The sequence below is a fragment of the Lolium perenne genome, chromosome 7, assembly GCF_019359855.2.
Source record: "Lolium perenne isolate Kyuss_39 chromosome 7, Kyuss_2.0, whole genome shotgun sequence".
In the NCBI taxonomy this organism is placed as follows: Eukaryota; Viridiplantae; Streptophyta; class Magnoliopsida; order Poales; family Poaceae; genus Lolium; species Lolium perenne.
This window is the reverse complement of record NC_067250.2, coordinates 297,745,507-297,753,298: the sequence shown is the minus strand read 5'-3', so window position 1 is coordinate 297,753,298 and position 7,792 is coordinate 297,745,507. Positions and strand designations below refer to the sequence as shown.

The 7,792-nt window shown below is 40.0% G+C and overlaps 2 long non-coding RNA genes across 2 annotated transcripts; both read left to right on the top strand.

The window, feature by feature from the left end:
* The first annotated feature begins 562 nt into the window (after window positions 1–562).
* Window positions 563–3,115, top strand: LOC127312098 (uncharacterized). The gene is made up of 3 exons (XR_007858158.2): window positions 563–864; window positions 966–1,158; window positions 1,836–3,115. It is a non-coding gene; the product is annotated as an uncharacterized lncRNA (long non-coding RNA).
* Window positions 3,116–5,271: 2,156 nt separating this feature from the next.
* LOC139833354 (uncharacterized) lies at window positions 5,272–6,927 on the top strand. Its single transcript, XR_011748964.1, has 3 exons — window positions 5,272–5,517; window positions 5,619–5,811; window positions 6,489–6,927. It is a non-coding gene; the product is annotated as an uncharacterized lncRNA (long non-coding RNA).
* Window positions 6,928–7,792: the final 865 nt, after the last annotated feature.

Below are 7,792 nucleotides of genomic sequence, written 5' to 3'. Positions count from 1 at the left end.
ACTGTCACATCCCGAAATTTTCCAAATTTTGGAATGTGAAATAAAAATAAAATCTAAGCTTGTTTGTTTGTCTTGGTTGAAAAATTGACAAGGAACTAAAACTTCCTAAAAAGTTTTTCCAAAAACGGAGTTTTCAAAAACATGCATTGCATTCATAAGCATCATGGCATCTTTGCATTTCCTAGAAATTTTGAGCAAAATTCAAGTTTATAAAGAAACCTTAAACCCGAAGGAATGCAAATAAAATTATATAGGCCTTTGTGCCAAATTCGATTTTTATCAAAATGTTTTCTCTTTTAAACTAAAAGTGGTTCCAAAATATTCTACACCCAACAAGAAATCTAACGGTATTTTACTTAAAATTTTCAGACTTCGTTTTAGACACTTTTGAAGCAAACTGGTTTTTCAAATCAATTCCAAATATTAAATCAGAAAACAAAACAGAAGAGAAGTAAAGAAAAACAAAACAAGAGAGAGAGAGAGAGCGGGGCACCGGCCAGAGCCAGACATGGCCGTGTCACGTGTGCATGTATGCCCAGGAAAGCAATCGAACACAGCAGCCCGCCCGTCCGCGTTCAATTTTGTTTTCTTTTCTTCTGATCTGGGCCCCACCACCACATCATCGTCGCCATCAAGCTCCAGCTGAGGAGTCACGCACGGACGTTTAAGTTTTGCAGTTTCTTGCATTTCCTCCTTCGTTGATTACAGGCGATTTAAGACACCATTTGACGCACCGTTTCTTCCTATTTAAGCCTCAGATTCTCCTCTCTAATTCCCCCCAAACGTCACACCAAGAGAGCCACCAGGCTGCTCCAATTTCACCTCGCAAGTTCACGGTACCGGCGACTTCCCGGGACGATTGCAGTAAGCACAGTCCATATTTTGATCTCTAGTTTCTTCCAAACTTCCTATCTTTTCATGGCGCATCTCTCAGACTTTATTTCGCAAATTTTGGTGCACCACAGTGACGACGCTATATTTCGACTGTAGTCTCCGGCGAGCGATTTCCGGCGAACTACTGCACCTCGACGTCCGCAACTTCGTCATCGAGTTCCCTTTGCGAAGACGAACTCCGTTGTCTGCTACACCATCGCCATCAAGCACGGAAACATCAACTGCATCGACCACGACCATATGTTCCAGTGACCTGTGTTCTACGTGAGCCTCTTTTCATTTTTTCTTTCTCTCATCTATTACTTCTTCCTAGCAACCACAGGATCTAGATCCTAAGGCTGGTAATACATCACTTAGATGAAGGGGTACTGACCAACTAGAATCTGCCACTTGTCATATTGGTTATAATTTTCGAATACTCTAGGCAGGATATACTCCAATCTTAGAAAAATCATAACTTTAGTTCCGTTTATCGAAATTTAGCAAACAAGATGTCCCTGAACTCAGAAAAATGTGTAGAATACGTTAGTGACATAATATTGCACTTTTGCATCATATTTTTACACAGTTTTTGCAGAAACTCAAATAGAGTATTTTGGCTATATAAATAGTTCTACAAATTATTTTGAAGTAATTCCTTTTGCATTTAGCAGAGATTTGAACCCCCTGTACAGTAGCATTAGAAAATAAAAAATGTTACCTACACATTTCTCTTGTAGTATTTGTTTAGTGTTGTAGATCTTTTCTAATGATATGAAATGTTTTTAATTATTAATTCAACACTAAAATTTTGCCATGGCATCATGCATATAGTTGAAACCAGAGAACATATTAAGTGTGTTGTTCATGTTTAATCCACATATTGCATCCATATTTTTTATTTATTTTGTGATTGTATATGTGTTGCTATGTGTTTATGGAGTGAAAATATTTGTTTCTAGATTGTGGTTGTGCTGATTGCAACGAGTGTGTCTGCGAAGAGTGTACCAACTCATTCTCTCACCAAGGCAAGTGACACACACCAAAAGTCCCAGTTTTAATTCTTGCACCGTAGTGTTTTTATAGTAGACATGTCTAGGGTTTATGCTTTATGCCTGCTAATAAATCCTAGTAGTTTAGCTACACCACTCCTAGACTCCTTTAGCCGCCATTAAATTTAGTTGTTACCTGCTATGCCATGGAAAATGTTTTGATAGAGGTTAAGGAAAAACAACTAAGTTTAATAAATTACCTGGGTGAATGGTGGAGTTATGGAGAGGGTGGCTGTATCAGGGGGCAAGACCCTGGTGCTAGTGCACACTTGCGGAAAGTCACCCAGGCTTAAAGAGATTGTAGACAAACCTTGCTCATTAGCTTCCCGTACAACCACATGCTACTATGGCTCTGGCTTGACAAAGTATGTTGTATGAACCCGGATCCTAGGGGCCAGGTGGTGGTAGAGGGATACTGTAGGTGGAACGGGGCCCTTAGGGAATGGTTCGGGTGATTACACACAGAAGGTCTCGGCCACGGTCTGCACCTGTCCTCTGAGCAAAATGTGCATCGAGGTAGAAGGATTGACCTGGCCATGTGGGTAAAGGTGTACAACCTCTCGAGAGTGTAAAAATCTAAGTACTTAGCCGTGTCCCCGGTTATGGACAACTTGAGCGAACTGACAAGTCCTTGTTCGAAGATCTCCTCATCCCAATTTCTTAAATAAAATTTGATGGGTGAACAAGGGTAGGAAGGTACATTGGGGCTTTACCAATGGTACTGTTAATTTGGTACATTGGGGTTTTACCAATGTTACTGCTAATTAGACTGAAAGAAAATGTTTTGATAAATGATAGGGAAAAATTGGCTTTATGCAAATTATGCCTGAGCTCTACCAGCCAAATGTACACTTAAGTGTTAGGTTGCCATTTGAGTCCACTATAGTGTCATCTTGCCAATACATTCAAAGTATTGACCATTCGTGGCTGTAACGTTTCATGTTGCAGATGTTTTAAAAGACGAGTGAGTTACGATGGTTAGGGTTACGAGTCTATCCTCAACATGCTCGCCTGTGGCACATGAAGACGAAGGACTCCATGCTGTCTATGTTTATTCGTTGTGAAACTCTGATGATATGCTAGTCTTGTGCTATGCAATTTGTAATCCTTTATGTAAATTCTGGATCATACGATGTAATAAAGACCTTTGTTTCTTGGTATTACATCTTGTACTGTGTGTGCTAGCGATTGATCCAGGGACTAGCACAGATACGCACAGAGATCGGCACCTTAAAAGGTGAGGTCGCTACAGATGGTATCAGAGCATTGTGTTGACCATAGGTTCGTGACCCTAGGTTTGGATTAGAAATAGGAAAAAACCCAAGGATGAAAATTGTGTCTAATCCTATTTTAAAAAAATGTGTGCTTTGTAAACTTCTAGTACTCTTATCTATTCCATCTTCAAAAATGTTTTTCCTCTTGCCTTAGATGACCTACCTTATGGAACCATCAAGGAAGTAGAGATGATGACCTTGTGCCTGAAATGAGGGACTGCTGCTTCAGGTGACTTTCTTCGACTCCATAAGAAGGGTTTCATGGAAGACCAATGAACAACTTGAAGAAATACTTCGATGCAGATTGCACAACACACGAACAAACACCGATGGAGTAGAATAGAAACTCGAAACATCCAAAATAGAAATAGAAGAGACCACCATTAGTTATCTTTCATCGTACCAACGATATAGTAATAACACATTGATCGTACCAAATTGTGGTATGACCATACTAGTTTGTCTGTGTTTGAACCCTGTTGCTTGATGCTTGTTAGAATGTTGTTTGTAAGATGATTTGGCTTGATCTGCTGTGTTGAGGGTAGGAATCTTCTTTAGAATCCTTCTATCTATTCTCATCTATATCCAACCCAGAGAATGTTTTATCGGCAACTTGCCATAAAGACAACATTAGCAAAACCAACCTTGATGTTCTTATCAAGATGAAGAACCGAAGAGTGTGAGATACGCAAACCCCTAGTTAAGGATCGATAGAAATGTTTTCAAAACAGTTCAATAATGGGGATTGAAACATTGATTCAATTCTCCATGGATTTTTTTTATCAAACTTGTGAGGTTGACCAAGAGTTAGAATGCGAGATATACCAAACTGAATAGAAGGTAATGATTGGGTGCGACATGGATTGGCCCCCATGACGACTACTCATATTGTTTGCTCTTGTTATGAGGAATGGTAAATCTAGAGAGACATACCTACAAGAGAGACACCGCTGATAAGCCTGAACCTTAGGGTGGAGATATATTATACCCTTACAGTAGGCAAGTGTTGCCAAGCGTAGGACTACGGTGAGTTTGAAGACCCAACCACTAGATGAAAAATAGTGGAAGACCTTCAAGTAAGAAGATGAAGGATGCCTTGAAGTACTCTCACATTGGTTTTCGGTTTGACCAAAAGAGTGACCCCTTCTGTAAAAAGTAGTTCAACAGCCAGCCCATAGGGTTTAGAAACCCAGCCATAAGGAAAAGCCGACTCAAGAGATATGTTGTTCACTATATGTGAATAACCAACCACCTATTGAAGGTCAAAAGCCATAGATTTTGAAGAGACGCCCCAGTGCCAAGTCATACCAAGGATGAACACAGCATGAGCCCAAGGCCTAGTCTAGCTACAAAAGTTCTTTTAAGGGTGGTAGCCCATCTCGACATATGCCAAACCTATTTCCTTTCTAGCCTCTTCAAATCTCGGGGACGAGATTTCTTTTAAGGGTGGTAGTCTGTCACATCCCGAAATTTTCCAAATTTTGGAATGTGAAATAAAAATAAAATCTAAGCTTGTTTGTTTGTCTTGGTTGAAAAATTGACAAGGAACTAAAACTTCCTAAAAAGTTTTTCCAAAAACGGAGTTTTCAAAAACATGCATTGCATTCATAAGCATCATGGCATCTTTGCATTTCCTAGAAATTTTGAGCAAAATTCAAGTTTATAAAGAAACCTTAAACCCGAAGGAATGCAAATAAAATTATATAGGCCTTTGTGCCAAATTCGATTTTTATCAAAATGTTTTCTCTTTTAAACTAAAAGTGGTTCCAAAATATTCTACACCCAACAAGAAATCTAACGGTATTTTACTTAAAATTTTCAGACTTCGTTTTAGACACTTTTGAAGCAAACTGGTTTTTCAAATCAATTCCAAATATTAAATCAGAAAACAAAACAGAAGAGAAGTAAAGAAAAACAAAACAAGAGAGAGAGAGAGAGAGCGGGGCACCGGCCAGAGCCAGACATGGCCGTGTCACGTGTGCATGTATGCCCAGGAAAGCAATCGAACACAGCAGCCCGCCGTCCGCGTTCAATTTTGTTTTCTTTTCTTCTGATCTGGGCCCCACCACCACATCATCGTCGCCATCAAGCTCCAGCTGAGGAGTCACGCACGGACGTTTAAGTTTTGCAGTTTCTTGCATTTCCTCCTTCGTTGATTACAGGCGATTTAAGACACCATTTGACGCACCGTTTCTTCCTATTTAAGCCTCAGATTCTCCTCTCTAATTCCCCCCAAACGTCACACCAAGAGAGCCACCAGGCTGCTCCAATTTCACCTCGTAAGTTCACGGTACCGGCGACTTCCCGGGACGATTGCAGTAAGCACAGTCCATATTTTGATCTCTAGTTTCTTCCAAACTTCCTATCTTTTCATGGCGCATCTCTCAGACTTTATTTCGCAAATTTTGGTGCACCACAGTGACGACGCTATATTTCGACTGTAGTCTCCGGCGAGCGATTTCCGGCGAACTACTGCACCTCGACGTCCGCAACTTCGTCATCGAGTTCCCTTTGCGAAGACGAACTCCGTTGTATGCTACACCATCGCCATCAAGCACGGAAACATCAACTGCATCGACCACGACCATATGTTCCAGTGACCTGTGTTCTACGTGAGCCTCTTTTCATTTTTTCTTTCTCTCATCTATTACTTCTTCCTAGCAACCACAGGATCTAGATCCTAAGGCTGGTAATACATCACTTAGATGAAGGGGTACTGACCAACTAGAATCTGCCACTTGTCATATTGGTTATAATTTTCGAATACTCTAGGCAGGATATACTCCAATCTTAGAAAAATCATAACTTTAGTTCCGTTTATCGAAATTTAGCAAACAAGATGTCCCTGAACTCAGAAAAATGTGTAGAATACGTTAGTGACATAATATTGCACTTTTGCATCATATTTTTACACAGTTTTTGCAGAAACTCAAATAGAGTATTTTGGCTATATAAATAGTTCTACAAATTATTTTGAAGTAATTCCTTTTGCATTTAGCAGAGATTTGAACCCCCTGTACAGTAGCATTAGAAAATAAAAAATGTTACCTATACATTTCTCTTGTAGTATTTGTTTAGTGTTGTAGATCTTTTCTAATGATATGAAATGTTTTTAATTATTAATTCAACACTAAAATTTTGCCATGGCATCATGCATATAGTTGAAACCAGAGAACATATTAAGTGTGTTGTTCATGTTTAATCCACATATTGCATCCATATTTTTTATTTATTTTGTGATTGTATATGTGTTGCTATGTGTTTATGGAGTGAAAATATTTGTTTGTAGATTGTGGTTGTGCTGATTGCAACGAGTGTGTCTGCGAAGAGTGTACCAACTCATTCTCTCACCAAGGCAAGTGACACACACCAAAAGTCCCAGTTTTAATTCTTGCACCGTAGTGTTTTTATAGTAGACATGTCTAGGGTTTATGCTTTATGCCTGCTAATAAATCCTAGTAGTTTAGCTACACCACTCCTAGACTCCTTTAGCCGCCATTAAATTTAGTTGTTACCTGCTATGCCATGGAAAATGTTTTGATAGAGGTTAAGGAAAAACAACTAAGTTTAATAAATTACCTGGGTGAATGGTGGAGTTATGGAGAGGGTGGCTGTATCAGGGGGCAAGACCCTGGTGCTAGTGCACACTTGCGGAAAGTCACCCAGGCTTAAAGAGATTGTAGACAAACCTTGCTCATTAGCTTCCCGTACAACCACATGCTACTATGGCTCTGGCTTGACAAAGTATGTTGTATGAACCCGGATCCTAGGGGCCAGGTGGTGGTAGAGGATACCGTAGGTGGAACGGGGCCCTTAGGGAATGGTTCGGGTGATTACACACGAAGGTCTCGGCCACGGTGCTGCACATCCTCTGAGCAAAATGTGCATCGAGGTAGAAGGATTGACCTGGCCATGTGGGTAAAGGTGTACAACCTCTCGAGAGTGTAAAAATCTAAGTACTTAGCCGTGTCCCCGGTTATGGACAACTTGAGCGAACTGACAAGTCCTTGTTCGAAGATCTCCTCATCCCAATTTCTTAAATAAAATTTGATGGGTGAACAAGGGTAGGAAGGTACATTGGGGCTTTACCAATGGTACTGTTAATTTGGTACATTGGGGTTTTACCAATGTTACTGCTAATTAGACTGAAAGAAAATGTTTTGATAAATGATAGGGAAAAATTGGCTTTATGCAAATTATGCCTGAGCTCTACCAGCCAAATGTACACTTAAGTGTTAGGTTGCCATTTGAGTCCACTATAGTGTCATCTTGCCAATACATTCAAAATATTGACCATTCGTGGCTGTAACGTTTCATGTTGCAGATGTTTTAAAAGACGAGTGAGTTACGATGGTTAGGGTTACGAGTCTATCCTCAACATGCTCGCCTGTGGCACATGAAGACGAAGGACTCCATGCTGTCTATGTTTATTCGTTGTGAAACTCTGATGATATGCTAGTCTTGTGCTATGCAATTTGTAATCCTTTATGTAAATTCTGGATCATACGATGTAATAAAGACCTTTGTTTCTTGGTATTACATCTTGTACTGTGTGTGCTAGCGATTGATCCAGGGACTAGCACAGATACGCAC